General features: G+C 38.9%; 1 protein-coding gene across 1 annotated transcript in view; it reads right to left on the bottom strand.

Annotated features, from left to right (window-relative positions):
• The window catches only part of CDH5 (cadherin 5), a 50,205-nt gene extending 38,752 nt beyond the window's left edge, over positions 1-11,453 (bottom strand). Inside the window, exon 1 of the mRNA XM_074203193.1 lies at positions 11,309-11,453. The gene's annotated coding sequence lies outside the window, so the exon portion shown is untranslated. The remainder of the gene's footprint in view (positions 1-11,308) is intronic.
• Between the last annotated feature and the right edge of the window lie 7,792 nt (positions 11,454-19,245).

A 19,245-nucleotide genomic window follows, 5' to 3' on the forward strand; every position in this document is an offset into this window, starting at 1 on the left:
TCAATTTCTAGAGAACTGAGATTATATGGACTGATGATAAATAATCATGAGGGTTCATTTATTTATGACACTTTACAATTTACAAAATGCTTTCCTTACTAACAGCTCATGAAAGATTTAGGAGCTTACATTGTAGCAGGAAAACCAAGACACTGAATAATTAAAGAATCTTTTCAGTGACTTGCTATTGTCTTGGGGATAAAATACAGACTCCTCAACTTGGCATTTAAAGTCCTCCCCAGTTGGGTTCCCTCTGCCTTTTTAGATTTATTTCATGTTGTTCCATCTTTGTGCATTCTTGTTTCTGTCAAAGTGTAAGTTTCTGAAGTCACTATTCCATCATTAACCACCATACTTTTGCAAATACTATTCCTCATGCTTGGAATGCACTCTCTTCACTTTCATCCCTCAGTGTCCTTAGAATTATAAGCAGCTAGGTGATGAAGTGGATAGAGCATCAGCCCTGGACCTGACGACCTGAGTTCAAATATAAGCTCATAATTTAACATTTGGCTGTTTGACCTTGGGTGAGTCACTTACTCCCCGGCTGCCTCACATCCAGGGCCATCTCCAATTTTAACGATTCATATCTAGCCAATGGATTGGGAGGAGAAAGTGAGGCTAGTGATTTAGCACATCACTCTCTCTCACTAAAATCCAATTCACTTGCTTGCCATGGCATCACCTTGCTAATGTCATGGTCTTCTTTGAGGACAAAGGACAAACATCATCATAATCAGCATCTTTTAGAACCAATTCGTTCTCTCTCCTCCTTTCTTTCCTTCTTTTGTTTCTTCACTCCTTGGTTCTTTCATGCTTCATTTGTTTGTTTGCTTGTTCATTCATTTATTTGGTCATTCCTTCCTTCCTCCCTATCTTCCTGATTCTAAGTGTAGTGGTACATTTAACCTTGCCTATTTCTTTTCTAACCCTGCCTCCCATTTGTTAGTATTCTTTCTCTACTCAAATTGCTTTGTATTTGCATAAATTGTGGAAGCACTGTACCCCTCAGTGGAATATAAACTCTCTGAAGGCAGGGGCTATTTTTTTCATTTACTCAATGCCTTAGACATTACTTAGACATAGTAAGCATTTAACAAATTTTTTTTTTTTTTGGAATGAACTGAACTGAACTGATGCAAGATAACATATACTTAAAAGCAAGGTCCTAAAGATTATGTCCTAAAGAAATAAAGATTCATAGAAATGGACTCAGTGATCTAGCCCAAGTCTAACTTCAAGCTCAATGGATTTATGATGTTATTGATGTGGAGTTCTCTTGGATGGAGGCCAACGCCTGACCCTGACCCTGTCTGTCTATCTTGTGCATCTCTTGTCTGTGCCCTCTAGTAAATCCACTACAGTGGGAATGCTCAGTATCCTGGAGGCTTTCCTAGCGTTTCCTTGACATTAAATAGATGCCAGTCTAAACTTAAATCCTTTTTTACATATCTAACAAATAGCCATCTAGTCTAGTCTAGAAAAATCTTTATCTCTCTATGGAGTCAATTACACTTTTGGACAGCTCTAATTTTTTAAATCTAACAATACTCTAATGTATCCTTGATCTCTATCATGTGAACACTCCTTCTAAGGACATATTGTTTAATATGGTAGATACAGCTTTAGACTTGGAGTCAGGAAGATCTGAGTTCCAAATTCATCTAAGACCTTTGCCAGCTCTATTGTTATTCAGTCATGTCTGTGTCTACAGGATCCTTTGGGCCATTTTGTTTGTGGGGTTTTCTTGGCAAAGATACTAGAGTGGTTTGCTCTTTCCTTTTCCAATGGATTAAGACAAACAGAGGTTCAGTGATTTGCTTAGGATCATCCAGTTAGGAAGCATATGAAGCTGGATTTGAACTCAGATATTCATGATTTCAGAGCCAATAGTCTATCCACTGAGCAAGCAACTGCCTCTTATGAACTTACTTATCCTCTTTGTGATTTTTTTCTTATCTGTAAAATGAAGGAACCAGACTCAATAGCCTCTAAAGTCTCTTTCAGATTTAAATCTATGACTATCATTCTATATCAATTTCCGTATGTACATATGAACCCATCCTGTGTAACTTAGATGCACAAGTTCCTATAAATTTCACCCAGGAAATATGCTAGAGCCCTTTCTCTAGTTCTCCCAATACTATGAACTCTCCATTGATCAGTCTCAGATTTGTTATGGGACTGTTCTGTATTTATCCAGTTATATACTTCCCTGCTGACCTTCTTTGACCTGCCTTTCTTGTTCAAGTCCACTGTGTCCACCCATGATGACTTTTGTTTGATCCTCACTTTCCATTTTTCAGAGAATCTAGTTTACCCTATCATAGATCAACACTGCAAATGGACAAAGAACTGTGTCCCAGACAGAACTGGAAACCTTCTATTCTAAATAGTTGCCATTGGTAGTCACAGTAAAATGTCTAATGAATTAGTGAGATAGGGTTGTGTTGCCTCTGGGAAATTATGGAGTGTTTTTTTAATGACCTCAAGATTCTCCCTGAGACAAGGGTCTACTTTTCTAAAGTACCAATTGTTTTCTCATGATGAGAATCACCACAGTTTCCTTAAATTGTGACCAATTTGGACTTTCTTCACTCTATATAATTACTCAAAATAGTGCAAATCTAAGCCTTCTTTCTCATGTATAGTTATTATAAGGATCATATGATATGGTATATAAAGTGATAGATGAACATTTTACAATCATGATTACACTCTTCTGGATGTATTCTAGCATGTCAGTGTCTTCCTAAAATGTCATCTCAATTTTTATAGATGGAAAGAGAGGAACTTCTTCTAATCTGGTCATCTAGGTTTGCAATCTGGACATTACCCTGAATTTCTCACTCTTTCTCACTCTCCATTTCCAATCAGTCATCATCTTGTTGATTCTACTTCTATAATATCTTTCACATTCATCCTCTTGTCTCCATTACTATGGACACTACCCCAGTTTAATCCCTATCACTTCTCACCTGGACAATCTTGATAGCCTCTTTTTTTTTTTTTTTGCAAGGCAGAGGGGTTAAGTGGCTTGTCCAAGGCCACACAGCTAGGTAATTATTAAATGACTGAGGCCAGATTTGAACTCAGGTACTCCTGACTCCAGGGCTGGTGCTCTATCCACTGCACCACCTAGCCACACCTCGATAGCCTCTTAACAGATCTCCCTACCTCGACACTCTTTCTTCTGTGATTCCTTCTGCATACATCTGTATAAGTGATTTTCCTAAAGCACCAGTCTGACCATGTCACTATCTCACTTAATAAACTCCAATGACTGATTAAACATGGCAGCTGAAAGAAAGAAGCAAGCATTTATTAGGTAACAGATACTGTGCTATATAGTTTACAAATATTATCTCATTTGATCCTCATGATAGCCCTGGGAGTAGAAATTGAGGCAAACAGATTAGAAACTTGCCTTAGACTGAGTCCAAATTTGAACTCATCTTTCTGACTCCAGGCTGAGTACTCTATCTACTGTACTGGCTTCATGACCTGGCTTCAGTTTCTCTTTCCAGCCAAATTAAACATTCCTTCTCTTTCAACATCCTAAAATCTAGTACAATTGCTGTGAGTGATATTTCCTTACTCATTACATTCCATTTCCCAACCATTTTGCTTTGTGTGGGCTTTCCCCTTATGCCTAATCTTTACCTCCACTTCTTAGAATCCATAGCTTGTCTCAAATGCTACTTTCTACATTAGATCTCTCCTGATTCTCCCAGTTGGTTGTATCGCCCTTCTAAAATTATCATGGATTTATTCCATATTTATGTCATTTTGTATATTGTCTCCCCTAATAGAGTTGCAAGCTCCTTCAGGCCAAGGCATATCTCTAGCTTTTTATAACCAGTGTCTAACAATCAGTGTCTAATAAATGTTTGTTGATTGCATATTGATTGGTTAGCTTGATATTGATTCCTGGAAAAATTCTACACTTACTGTTAAAGGACTGTTTATAAGTACTTGATAAAACTTGAAGTGATTAATTTGGGTTCAATAAGAATGTATCATTTCAGCTCTACTGTATTTCCTTTTTTTTGATAATACTGGATTGTTAAGTTTAGGGAATATTATAGACATTGAATACATAGAATTTCCAAGACATTTGACAGTCTTTCATGATATATTTGCTCCCCTGATGGAGAGATATTGGCTCCATCAGAGCACAATGGGCTGATTTGGAACTGGTTGATTGACTAGACCCAAGGAGTGGTGATTAATAGCAGGATATCAACCTCCTTCTGTTTTCCTGTTTTTATATCCTGCTTTTGTTTCCAGGTTGGTCCTGCCTGGCTCTTCTAAACTTAACCCTCTCAGGGAAACTCCCTGTCGGCCCAAACAAAGCAACCGAGAAACCAGATGGTGTCTTGTGGGTAGGTAATTGTGACTAGCAATCTTAACAAAAGAGTCCTCTGTTCTTGTTCGAAGGGATAGTTAATTCAGAGCATAGCAACTTAAGCAGTCCTGCATATACTCTGGAGAACCCAAAGTAGACAGAAGGTTTCTAGTTAGAATATACAGAAAAAGTGGGAAGGAAGGTAAAAAGGGGAAAAATCAGGGAATCCATATAATGGAGAGGAGAAAATGGAGAAGAGGAAGAAGGGAAAGAGGTGACAGAAGAAATCTCAGTAACAATTCTTTAATTATTTTTTATACTTTTCCATTTTGTTTAATTCAGCATTATTCCAAGTGAATCTTCAGATAGAGTATTTGACTTGATCTGAGTTCAAATTTGACCTCAGACACTTTCTAGTTATGTGATCCAGACCCAATCATTTAATATCTTTTAGCTTCTGTTTCCTGATCCAGATGGAGTCATGAAAAATCAGACGTGACTGAAATGACTAAACTTCAAGACCTCTATTTATTTCCTCCTCTATAAAATAGAAATAATAATGGTATTTATATTATGGGGGTGTGGTGAGGAATCAGATGGTACATATAAAGCCTATTGCAAATAAAATACGAATTGATTCCATTTCTTATAAAATAATAAAGAGCAGTTAGATGACTCAGTGACTGGATCTGGAGAAAGGAAGACCTGAGTTCAAATTTGACCTTGAATATTTATTGGCTGTGTGACCCTGGCTAATTCATTTAGCCTCAGTTTGCTTCATGCATTGAAAATGGTATAATACCTTAGTATCTTCACCAAGAAAACCCTATGGACAGTCCAGTCCATAGTGTCACCAAAAGTCAGAATGAATGAGCAACAACAGATTATAGTTATGTTATTGTTGTCTGTCCTTCATATTTGGAAGAGAGCATAATTTCAGGGAGATGATGCCTGCACATGAATTGAATTTGAATGGGGGGGGTGCTGTGCAAAGTCACCAGTCAAAATCACTATTACTTTCTCCTTCAGAGCTATATGGGGCCAGTGGCCAGATATGGATCATGACTACTGGAGATGGCCCTGAATATAATGGGTCTTGGTCTTTTAAAGCTACGTTTTTCCCAGGTCACAGTCTGATTGAGGCACAACCCATTCAGTGATTAAGTCTAGGTAAGAGAGTTGAGGCAAAAAGGCCAAAAAGATCATTTTACTTAGTTCCTCCACTGCCTCCAAAAAATTTAAACTGAGAATGCAAAACCCTTAGCATTTCTCAGTGATTCAGTAAGTAAAAAAGAAATGAAGCAAAGAATAACTTCTTTTGTATAGTCAAAACCTGAAAATAATGGAAAAGGAAAGAAAACAAAAGAAAAGTAAAAGAAAAGCAAAGAGTCATGTAGCTCAATTTGCCTGCAGTGAGACCTTTCCTGTTATGCACTAGGGAAATAATAATGCTGGCTATTGTTTATGTAGTTTGTGCTATATGACTGACACTATTAAGTACTCTATATTTATTATCTCATTTGATTTTCACAATAATCCTGAGAGGAAGGTATTATCATTATTGTCTTCATTTTATAATTGAGGGAACCAAGGTAAACAGAAATTTTTTAAGGTCATCTGGGTAGTAAATATCTGAGACTGAATTTGAATTCGAGCCTTCCTGACTCTAGGTCAGACATCTTATCTATGTACCTACTATCATCATACCATCTTCTGGTTTGTGTGTCTAGGGAATAGAGTATTGGGTTTGGACTCAGGAGACCTCTATTTGATTGCCCACTGAGATACTTAATAGCTGAGTGATCATGGGCAGGATGCTTAAACTCTCAAAGACTATTTTCTCATCTGTAAAATGGCAACAGTAATACTGTATCTTATTGGCTCACTTTAGGGAAGGGACTTTATAAAATTTAAAGCTCTACATTTCAGTTATTATTATTATTATTATTATTGTTACATTTCATTTCATTCTAATCTAACCCATTCCATCTTACTTGCTCCTATCCTGTCCCATCCACCCCAATTCTATCTCATTCTTTCTCATGGGACTAGAGGATTAAAAATTGAATGAACCCATAAGTTCATTTTAGGAAGTTATTTTTCTTATTTTGCAAAAAAAGACAATAGGAACCTAGGAGGTGACTTGCTTTTAATTATATATAGATAAAAAAATTAGGATTTGTCTCTAAGTGTTTTGATTCCAAATGAAGTGTTGTTATCACAATGACAACCGACTCTACTCCAGCTCATACATTTGCATTTATTATGCACCACTGTATACCAAGCAGGTTGCCCATCATTGGCTTAAACTTTGTGTTCATATTCACTATTTCAGCTTTCAGTCAGAGCTCTTAGAAGCAAAATGAATCTCATACTGTGTATCTTTGGAAACTTTCCCTATCTTTGCATCTTGTGGCCATTTCTCTCCTTCTGGTCCCTTCACTACTGTCCAGGATCCAGGACATTTTTTTTCCCATGGTGCTATGAGTTCCACATCCCCCCCCCCCCCACCCCGATTCCCACCCACCAGAGTCCTACTCTTGGCAACCTTTCATTTATATAGGATTTTAGGACTTCATGGGGCCTGGCATCTCGTCTGTCTAACAATATTACTAATCGGGCTTTCATTTTTATTTCACTTTAGGGCTTATAAAGCACATTGCTTCTGATACTTCTGTGAGATAGACAGAGAAAGTGTTATTTTACAGATAGGGGAAGAGATGATGATGGACTGGTCATATGATATGAACATGGAAAGCCTGATACACTCCCACTGTCAGGAGAGAATGAGGAAGGGTTCCAGTATTGTGGGTGGAATCCCCATGGGGAACTTTTAGGAGGTGGGGGCAAGAGTCACACAGGATGAGGAAGCATAGTATCATGGGGAGGGGAGAAGGGAGAGGGGGGAACTCTCAAATAAAAGAGTTCACAGATCCATTTGAGAGAACAGAGAAATTGTAGATCTGAGGCTCTCATTCACAATAAAGCTCAGTTCCTGAGATCTTAATACCCATTCCCTCCATTGAGAATTTTAAAAGAGAGTGCTATATATATAAAACCTATATTAAATTGCTTGCCTTTTCAATAAGGAAAGGAGAGGATGGGGAGAGGGAAAGAACTTCAAATACAAAAATGAAAAAAATAAATGTTAAAAATTGCTTTTACATATAATTGGGGAAAATAAAATATTATTTTTTTTTAAAAAAGAGGATGCTCAGGGAGGTAATGATTATGATAGCTTACCTTTTTCATAGAGTTCTATAACCTACAGAATACTTTTTTTCTAAACAACCTTGGGAGCTAGTGATTTAGAATTATTATTCCCATTTCTATAGATGAGGAAGCCAAGGCTCTGAGAAATCGTAGTCACATAAGTAATGAATAAGAAAACTCAGGCTTCTTGAAAACAAATCAATTATTTTTTATACTACTTCATGCCTCTTTAGTCCTATAGACAGAATCTCTACTGATAGAATTTCAGGGATGTTTGTAATAGCTAATAATAAATTACTAACATATTACTATGTTATTATCTATATTACTAACATTTACTATTTGCTAAACCGTTTGTATTAATTATCTCATTTGATCCTCATAACAACCTTGAAAGGTAGTTGCTATCCTTTTTTTGTTTGTTTTGGTTTTTTTTTGCAAGGCAGTGGGGTTAAGTGACTTGTCCTAGGTCAAGCTAGGTAATTATCAAGTGTCTGAGGGCATGTTTAGACACAGGTCCTCCTGAGTCCTGGGCCAGTGCTCTATCCACCGTGCTACCTAGTTGCCTCTTGTAGGTTTTATTTTTAAACCCATCTTAAATTGAAGAAACTGTAGTATACAGGTGAAGTGACTTGTCCAGGGTCACAAAGCTGGACAATGCCTGAAGCTAGATTTGAACTCTGCTTTTTCTGACTGCAGGGGGACTCTCAATCCACTGTACCATTTAACATTAGTAGGTAGGTAGGAGATAATGTTTTTCTGGGTAGAGAGTGGTTGTAGAATGACCTTTTCACCTGTTACCCACACTTTAACCCATCCACTTCACTGCATGTATATATTCTTGGTCCTAAAATAACATCAGCTTTTTTTTCCCTTTTTTAAAATTTTTATTTAATTTTTTTCAATTTATTTATTTTTTATTTTGCAATTACATGTAAAGATAGTTTTCAACATTCATTTTTGTAAATTTTTCTCCCTACCACCTTTTCCTCCCCCCCACCTAAGATAGCAAATAATTTGATATAGATTATACTGCATTAAAATTCTTTAGCTTTCTAAAGGACTTAGGGTTGTTGTAGCTAATAATAAAATACTAATATTTATATTACTATATTATTACATATATATTTCTAATATTTACTATGTGCTAATAAGTCCTTTGTAGTAATTATGTCATTTGATCCTCAAAAAAAACCTTCTCACACAATCTCAATACAATCTCCATATTTGGAGGCAAAGGAACCTCAGAATCCTTGTTGGGCAATCCACTAATGGGGTCCTTAAATGAGGGAAATTGAAGTCCAGAGCAAGAAATTCACACAGGTAGTAAGAATCAAAGAATTTGAACCCAAGTCTCCTGATCCCAGAGCTAGTGCTGTTTGTCCTACATTATATAGTCTCTTCTCATATGACAGATGAGCAAACGGAAGCTAAGTAAGGGTAAATAATTTGACCAAGGTCATTCGATGACTGTGAAAGATCTGGGACCCAAATTCAGGATATCTGGCTCTTGGGCCACAATCTTCCACCATTCCACAAGACCTTAAGAGCTCCTCAGAAAATTTTAGTTTTTCCTTGATTTTGTAAATTCTTTTACTTTTAAACACATAAACATTCACATATAGCTATACACACAATCACACACACACACACACACACTACACATGACACATGTAATACAGATCATAGAAATAAGTCCAAAGTGGTGATAACTACCCATTCATGCTCTTGAGATTTTTCATTGCTTGCATATGACAGGTTGTTTTATTTCCGAGTTTTGGGTCATAAAAGTCATAGATTCATGGATTGTAGAGTTGGAAGAAACTAAAGAGAACACAATTCATTTTTTTTCCCTTTATTTTACTGATCAAGGGAATGACTTTGCCAAGGCCACACAGTGAGTTATTGGTAGGGTTGGGGTTCTAATTTAGATCCTTCAGGCACTGGCCCATGGCTCTTGATTTTATATCATGTTTTCTCTCCACTGAACTTGGTGAAATTGGTTGTAAAGCAGTGCCAGAGGAGAGGGGATGGGGCTGAAGGTTTCACTGTAAGACAAACATTTGAGACATTTGTGCCCAAATCTCATGTGGGAGTCTTGAAAGGCAGGCAGTGGGGACGACTGGTCCTCAGCTGTCCAGGATGAGCTGGCCACAGTCCTGGGGTTAGCCTACTTGACAGGTCTGGGATGTTTTTATTATTATTTCTCCCTTGATTCCTTAAAGCATCTATCATCTATCATGGATCCTTTTGACTTCAGGGATGGAGAAAATGACAAAGGAAAAACCTACAGAACTGTTACTCTCATGACTTCAGAAATGGACAGCAGTCAGGGAGAATTTCCTGGAAGAGACTGTTTTTGAGATGTTTTGCAGGGGTTGTTCTCCTGTCTTGCCATGTATTCTTTTACTTCATCCTTCTAATTTAGTCTCTCCGTCATTAAGTGGATAAACCGGACAGGGTGGGGAGAGACTCAAAACACTCTAGGCTAGAAGAGGTAAAGAGACAGGATGCTACTTCTTGGAAGTAGTCCCATGATGTGCAAAAGAAATTGGGCTGGGCATCGGTCTTGGGTTAAAGTTCTCTGTCTTCTGGGTGACCTCTTATAAAATGTGGGAAGTGGACAAGATGGTTTCTCTTTTTAAAATAGTTTATTTATTTTTCCAATTATATACAAGGATAGTGTTCCACAATCATTTTTTTGGCAAAGTTTTGAGTTTCACATTTTCTCCCTCCCCTCCTCCCCTGACAGAAAGCAGTTTAATATGGCTTATAGTTGTATAACTATGTTAAACTTATATCCATATAAATCATGTTTTGAAAGAATACATAAATCAAAGAGAGGGAAAAACATATAGCATATAAAACAAATTAATACAGTTTCCAAGAGCTCTTCCTGACCTCTAAGGCTCCCTCTTCACTCAGATATTCTTTCTTCCAAAGTCAAGGAAGCATAGATTTATATTTAGAAATGGACTTAGAGGTTACTTAGCCCAAGCCCTCTCTTTTAAAGGGAAGGAAACTGAGACTCAGAGCATCTAAATGAGTTACCCAAGGACACACAGCTACAGCAAGTAACAGAGCTAAAATAATAATCCAGATTTTTCCAATCCCTGCCTCCCCGCCTGCTCCAATCCAGGGCTCTTTTTCTATTGTACTCTTCTTGTGATCTTTCCATTTCTGAATTTTTAAAGTTTGTCATAAGAAACAGACAATGGGGTTCACACTGGACAAGTTAAGGGTCAAAAGACTATATGATGTATTTATATAAATATATATATATATACATGTATGAATATACCTATATATACCTACATAATTGTATAGATATATCTAGATATAGATATGTATCTCTACATATACATGTACACACGTATTTTTGTTCCAAATCTGTTATTTCATCTATGTTGAGGACTCTTGGAACAGAAATCCTACAAGGATTGAGGGAGGCTGGGGCCCTGAGAGGGTATGATAATCGTCTGTGGACACACAGCCAGGACCATCAATAGATACCAAGGCAGCCATTGGTCTTATTTCTTCCTGACTTCTGAGGGTAAGCCTCTGTCTTTATGCCAAGTTTCTCAAACATGCATACATGTATGTTTGTATGTATACATTTTACTTTTCTTACTGACCTAAATCTTCCAATAACGTCTACCTCAAATTTTCATCTTTCTCTTTCGCCCCATCAGGATATAGGAAATTAAGAAAATTGTTTTTTCCCCTAAGGGAGTTGTGGTCTCTTACCTTAGCTTTGGCCCCAGAGGTGGGACTGAGTGTCCCTGGGTCCTTTGCCTTCTGCCCAGCCTAGAAGAAAGGTAGAGGGGAGGACACACAGCTGTTTCGGTGTCCCTGTCCCGAGTGGGTATTGGGTGTGTGTGGCCTCTGCTTCCCTCCGGCTTTTCCAGCTCAGCTTCCCACCCGGCATGATTTCCTGTTATTGTTCCTGAGGGTCAGGCCTGTATCTACATGGAGGCTGCATTGTGAGGGGCAGAGCTGCCCTGGACCTGCCTGAGAAGTACCATTGGGATATTGTAAATCTGGAGGCCTCTGTTGATTTTATGCCTGTCCTGTTAATTTTATATGAATAAACAGCTTTGGGGCTGGGTCCAAGGGGGGAATTCTGGGATTCTATTTAGAACTCCCCAGGCAGTCAACTGGCATTCTGAAGGCAGAGGGTCCCAACTACTATAGAACAAGGCTAGGGTTTATTCAAAGTCTCTAGAATAGGAGTGAGCAAAGAGTAAGAGGGTCCTGGGTTATAGAAGAATTGTGGGAAGCTGAGATCTTAGAAGGTATGTAGGTGAAGTGACTGGCTTGGTACAAGTGGCAAACAGGACTTGAATCTAGGTCTCAACTCTGAATTCCAATACCTTTCCAGCATATCAATCAAATTCCATTTTTGAAATTGACTTATTTGTGTGCTCTGTTCTAGATTCCTAATAAGAGGCAATAGGGTAGATTTGGAGTTTATAAGACTTGGAATCAAGAGTCAACAGCTCAGCTTTCAATTGACTCATGCCATTAGTGAAATCATTTCCCTTCTCTGGGCTTAATTTCCTACATCTGTACAATGAACTAGAAGCACAATGGGGGAGTGGATAGAGCAGTAGCACACACAAAGTGGGGTGTAGAGTGTGTTCAAGGAAGACTAGTGTGAGGGCTACTGAGCCCTTTTCACCTTTAGTGTCCACCCAATCCACCTAACTCTTGCCTGTGGTTCTAAGAAGTTCTCGATTGTATAATGGTCACATTCTAGTAAACTGTTTTGGCAGACAGACTAAACCAGATTGAGGGTAACCAAGGAGTATCAAATGCTTTGGTCAGTTGTAGGGGGTGTCTACCCCAAGTATGTGAAGTCTTATCCCTGGTGGAATGGGCAGATGAGCACAATTGTTCCAGTGGCCACAAAGGAAATGAAGCAGGTATTGTAGAGCACTTAGATTTTGGATAGACCTTTGAAGACAACAAGCATCTCAACCTATCACCAGTTGTCTTTGCTTTGTCTTGCCGCTGTACTGTGATGACTTCCTGCAACTCTGTTTCACTTGAATCTAATTAGTGAACACTCATTACATTTTACCATTTTTACCTATCTCAAAGTCCCGAGGCTCTAGGCAAGTAATGATGAAGAAGCAGGTGAGGATATACTAAAGCTGTAGTCACAATCCTACACACAGGCAGTGCAGTCCATAGGGTCTTTTTCTCACTGGAAGTAGTGAGATTTGGCAGATCCTTGGGTGTTTGAGCAGTCTTTTAAGAATTGCACTGCTTGAATCAGAAAAACATTGTATACCCTAACAGCAACATGGGGGTGATGATCAACCTTGATGGACTTGCTCATCCCTTCAGTGCAACAACTAGGGACAATTTTGGGCTATCTGCAATGGAGAATACCATCTGTATCCAGAGAAATAATTATGGACTTTGAACAAAGAGACCAAAGACTGTTACCATCAAATTAGGGAAAAAAACCCCCATTATTTGTAATTTTACTATCTCATACTTTATTTTTCTTCCTTAAGGATATGAGTTCTCTGTCATCACATTCAACTGAGATCAATATATAACATGGAATCAATGTAAAGACTAACAGACTGTCTTCTATGGGGATGGGGGGAGGGAAGCAAGAATGGGGGAAAATTGTAAAACTCAAAATAAATAAAATCTTTCTAAAATAAAAAAAGACTTGCACTGCTCATCACTGGGTGTGATAGGAGGCTAAGATCTTAGAATGTATTGTCTGCTTACCTAACCCTTGTCTGATTATCAGGCCAGATGGGGATCCCACCCTGTGGTAGAAACAAAAAAAATGTTCAAAAACTTCTTCAAAGAAGATTCCACTCACTACTAATGAGTGGAATTTGCACATACTCATAGACATTACATGATCCAATAGACCTGAGACATAAACAGCTCTTGTTGGGAGAGAACTCAGCAGGTACCACATCCAAATCACAGCCCTGAGTGAAACAAGCCTGGCAAATGAAGGTCAGCTTACTGAAGTTTGAGCTGGATACACATTTTTCTGGAGTGGGTACAGCAAAGGGGAGCACCATGAGTTGGGGTAGGTTTTGCAACCAAAACTAATCTAGTCAACAAGCTTAAATGCTTGCCAAAAGATTTAATGACAAGCTCATTACAATGAGATTGCCTCTTTCAGGAAAATGCCTCATCACCATCATCATCAGTGCCTATTCTCCCTCCATGATGAACCCTGATGAAGTCAAAGATCAATTTTATGAAAATCTGGAAACTCTCATTATTAGAGTGCCAAAAGAGGTCAAGCTTAGAATTTTGGGTGACTATAATGCTAGTGTGGGCTTAGACTACTCAGAGACATGACAAGGAGTCATTGGGAGGAATGGAGTTGGAAACAACAGTAGTCACTGACTACTGAAGACTTGTATGTCTCATGACCTTTATCATCAACATTGTCTTTTACTTAGCTACATGTCTTAAAACTTCATAGATTCATCCTCACAGCAAACGTTAGCATCTAATAGAAGATAGGATTGTAAAGAGGAGAGACAGAAAGGATGAGAATGACAAAGGCAATCTGTGGTACAGAGTAATGGACTAATCATAGACATCATCTCTAAGCTAAATATTTGCATTCAATGAAAGCAATGGGACCTAAGACAAAATGACTACTCAAAGAATTAATGTCAAGAGTTTACAATGCTTCTCTGAGCAGGAAGCAAAGTTGGTAACAATGGAGCAGAAAAAGAATGGGCAGCTTTGGGAGATCTGGTTCATAGCCCTGCATTTGCTCATTTGTGTCAGACACTCACAATCATCAAGACTGGTTTAGGGGTGGCTAGGTGGCATAGTGGATAAAGCACTGGCCTTGGAGTCAGGAGTACCTAGGTTCAAATCCTGTCTCAGACACTTAATAATTACCTAGCTGTGTGGCCTTGGGCAAGCCACTTAACCCCATTTGCCTTGCAAAAAAACTAAAAAAAAAGACTGGTTTATTGAAAATGATGGAGAAATACAGAAGTTGTTAAATGAAAAATGAGAACTCCACAGGGTTTATAAGCAGGATAGTTCATCCATTTCTAAGAAGGCAGCATCTAATTCCATCAAAAGTAAAGTGCAAGCAAAGCTTAGAGAGATGCAGGATCTTTGGCTTAGTAGGAAGGCAGACAAAATTCAATTTTGTTATGATAATAATAATTCAAAGTGCTTAGATTATATCTTGAATACTATTTATGGGCCAAAGATCTATGGTGCATCTCAACTACACCTCAACTACTTAGTTCAATGGAGCCACATTTGATTAGTGATAGGGATGTGATCCTAGAGAGATGGGCTCAACACTTCCATAGTGTTTTTAACAGACCATCATCAATCAATGCAGAAGCCATTGACTTTTTCCCTCAAGTTGAAGTCAGTCTATCCCTAGGTGAAATTCCAACTGAGGAAGAGGTTTTGAATGCCATTACGCATCTTTCATGTGGCAAAGCACCTGTACTGATTCTATTCCAGCTGAGACTTATAAGGTGTGTGTATGTGGTGGGGGGGAAGGCATGATCATGCAAAAGCTGACTGAAATTTTCTTAGTTATATGTATGGTGTAACCTTGTCCTCCAAGAGTTTGAGGATGTTGCCATTGTCCATTTCTATAAAGGTAAAAAGAATAGATAGTAAGACATGATTGAACAATGACTGAACAACAATAACAAAATGTTATTATATATTAGATACTGTGCAAAGTGAGAGTGATACAAAGATATAGACAGAGTAGATTCTGCCCTTATGGAGCTCCCATTTCATTGGATAATCACATTGGATTTATGTAACATAGATGTTGTCCCCATTTAGCAGAGGGATAAACTGAGGCTCTGAAATATCTGCCCTTCTTTCCTCGCCTCAGATGACTCTGGAAGAGAAAGTGAGGTGACTTAGTACAGCAACCCCTCACTCAGATCTAATTGATGTGCATGTTATGCATCACCTCCCTGTGTCAGGGCCCTCTTTAAGAAGGAAGGACAAACAAACGATAAGTCCTTCAATTAATTGTAGATATCAGTGGTGATCTGATCAGCTCATAATGATCGCCTCTGTGCAGGGGATTCTAAGTTCTCTCTATATAACCTTTATCTCTCCTAAACTCCAAGTCTGTGTAAAAAAAACTTAATTTAGAAAAAAAGATAAAGTAGCTCTGTGATTATATTCCTTCCAAGCTTGTTTCTTCAAATGTAATATGGGTATAATGCTACTTTTACTACTTATGTCACAGGTTATTGTGAGGAAGCTTTAAAATGCCATTCAAATAAGATTTGCATTTCTTCTTTTGGAGGTAAGTATGATGTATGAGAAACATCATCGAATCCAGAGTCAGCACATCTGATTTCCAGAACCAATACAAGGGTGGTACGATAGGGCTTTGTTCCAGGGTGCTGACATTTAGAGGGAACTTATAATACTTGAACTACTTCAGCAGCTAGAAACAACTGAATTTAGCACCAAGTTAGCAAGAGAAATTAGTTAAAACAGGAAATTTCCTACCCTCGCCTGCCACACCCATCTCAGTTCTAACTCCTCCAAGTCGGAAAATGAACAGCCAAGGGGCAATGAAGTCCAGAGCTATGTTGATGAGGAATAAATGACCTTTCCTGCTTTAATGAGATGAATGAATTGTGCAGCCCTTTTTTGGTGGGGAGGAAGTCTGACTAACATGTCCTGAGTTCTTTTTCTGTTTTGGGTTAAGGGGAGCTTGAACTGAAGGGCTAATCTAGAATGACCAAAGAAACTCCTTGAGAAGATGACGTTCACTGTAGAGTAGGGAATTGTTTGATTCTTTTCTTTTCCTTTTGGAAGGGAAAACTTAGGAAGGAGAAATAGATCAACTCTTGGGAAGGATGGCATCCCACTGGAGAGGCAAGAGATGGTATATTTCTTTTTAGGTTTTTGTAAGGCAAATGGGGTTAAGTGGCTTGCCCAAGGTCCCACAGTTAGATAATTATTAAGTGTCTGAAGCTGGATTTGAACTCAGGTACTCCTGACTCCAGGGCTGGTGCTCTATCCACTGCACCACCTAGCTGCCCCCCAAGAGATGGTATATTGACTATTTATGGATTAGAGTATGTCTTCACATTTTTAGATTACTTTGTTCAATATTAGATATCTTATGCCAGGGAGTTTAAAACCTCTTTTCATTTTTTATTGAGACCTACATAGGAGTCAGAGTCTGATGTACTCTTGGGATGTCCTGGGCAGGAGAAAAACAGTCAAATTCCAATTTTTCTCAGAGGAAATCTGAGTATCAACATGAGCTAACAAGATTGGCATAGGATACCTCTCAAGAGTGAAACCTGCTGGGCTTGGGCACAGAGTTTCAGTTCAGAACCAAGAATTGCATATGAATAATAAGGATTGAAGCTCTCCAGGGATATGAGCAGAGCTGCTCTCCCTGCTTCTGGCTAACATGGAAACAGGCCCGGATTCAGGCCTAGACATATACATGGTACTAACCAGTCATTGCAATGGGTTTTCAGGTATCATAGGTCCTTTGATTCCCTTTGTCAACGAAGGTTGCTTTCTGTATTGTAGCATTTTGAGAAAGATAATGCTAAAAGTTGGGATTGATATGATTGGGAAAGCACTTTATATATGGTTTATTATTAATTATCATTTTGTGTGTCAGTTCATTGTGCCAGCTCTTTTGATCTTTATAAACACTTTGGGAGGGAGGTACTATTTACCATCCACGTCTTCTGTCTGTCTGTCTCTGTCTATCTCTGTCTCTGTCTCTGTCTCTGTCTCTGTCTCTCTCTCTCTCTCTGTCTCTCTCTCTCTCTCTCTCTCTGTGTCTCTCTCTCTCTCTCTCTCTCTCACACACACACACACACGCACACAGACACACAAACATTCATCTGGGAGCTCAGGAAGTTGCAGTCCACAGTCACTGAGGAAGCTATGAAGGGGGGTGGGCAGCAGAGACTGGAACAACCCAGTCCTCTCACATCTTTTGGGTTTGCTCAGGATCACATGGCTAGTAAGTGTTTGAGGGAGGATTCGACATTTTTTGGATGCCCAACTTATGATTTGACTCTACAGTGGTGGTTCACTCACTGGAGTCTTTGGGATATTGTGTGACTTAAAGCAAAACAAAACAGACATCATCCCCATTGACTACTATATTGTAGATACCAGTTGGCACAATGGTTAGAGTTCTGGACAGGGTCTCAGGAAAACGAGTTCTAACCTCTGACACCTACTAACTGGGTGACTTTGGGCAAGTCATTAAGCCTATATCTGCCTCCATTTTTTCACCTGTAAAATGGGGACAATAATATAGCAACTACCTCCCTGGTTTATTGTAAGGATCAAATGACAATAACTGTAAAATACCTGGCAGAGAAAGTACTATAGAAATGTTCATGTGCATCCAGGTCCTAAGTCCCCTTTATGGATTCTGGAGCTGGAGGAGAGCTCAGCACATAATACTAGGGGAAAAAGCTTAGAAATTATAGAGTCCATCTCAACCCCATTTTATGGATAGGAAAATTGACTGAACTGGTTTTCTTTTCCAGGACAGGCTCTCTCTAGTTGGCCTGTCCTAAGCTTCTTTTGTCAGTGAGACCTGGAAGGAAAAAAAGTCGCAAGAAGCCAAGTCTCCTCCCCCATCCCTGGCATTCTTTGAGCCTCCTTTCTGGGTCAGTGAGCAGGACTGTTGTTCCAGCCTCTGCTGCCCACCCCCCTTCATAGCTTCCTCAGTGATTGCGGACTGCAATTTCCTGAGCACCCAGCCGAGAGTGTGTGTGTGTGTGTGTGTGTGTGTGTGTGTGTGTGTGTGTGTGTGTGAGAGAGAGAGAGAGAGAGAGAGAGAGAGAGAGAGAGAGAGAGATTAGACAAACAAGAAAGTAATAATTATCATGAAATATCATGAAAGCATTTGATCCTCACAACATTCCTGGGAGGTAGGTACTATTTTTATTCTCATTTTTATAAGACAAAGAGGCTGAGTCTAAGTAACTTGCCCCAATCACATAGGTAGTAAGTGTCTGAGGTAGTTGAACTCAGATTTTTCTGACTAAAGGCCCATCACTTTATCCCCTTTGTGCCACTCTCCCCCTCCCAGCTGCTCCTAAATGAGGAAGAAGTTTGATTTGGCAGAAAAAGTACTGGAGACTCGAGTCAGAAGATCCTGGTTCAAATCCTGATTCACTTAGTAGAGTGTCACCTTCGGCAAGCTTCTCTTTGCCTTAATTTCCTCCTTTGTAAAATGAACTGGAGAAGGAAATGGCAAGCGACTCCAGAATCTCTGCCAAACAGGGTCATGTAGTATTAGAGATGACTGAAAACACTGAACAGTAGACACAGAACAATGGGTTTAAAACTGGCAAAGGAACTTAAGTGACTATAGTACTCTACATAATGGTACAACTCCCTTTCTCCTTCCCTATAAATACATCTTAGGCCATCATTGGGTGTTTCAGCTTGAAAAATATCCCAGTGGCTACAAGCCTCTAGCATTTAAATTGGCAATACTGCCAGACCATTCTTGACACAGTTTAAAAAAAGACATTTCTAAGAAGAAATTGGATTTACATAATAATATTAACAACGATCCTTTCAGGTCCCAGGGACTTCCTTGCAGACTTCCTCTAGAAGCATAAAGCATCTTTGCAGATGCCAACTCACTTGATATTTTGGAAAGCAGGAATTCCATCATG

This window comes from Macrotis lagotis, chromosome 1, assembly GCF_037893015.1.
Source record: "Macrotis lagotis isolate mMagLag1 chromosome 1, bilby.v1.9.chrom.fasta, whole genome shotgun sequence".
NCBI lineage: Eukaryota > Metazoa > Chordata > Mammalia > Peramelemorphia > Peramelidae > Macrotis > Macrotis lagotis.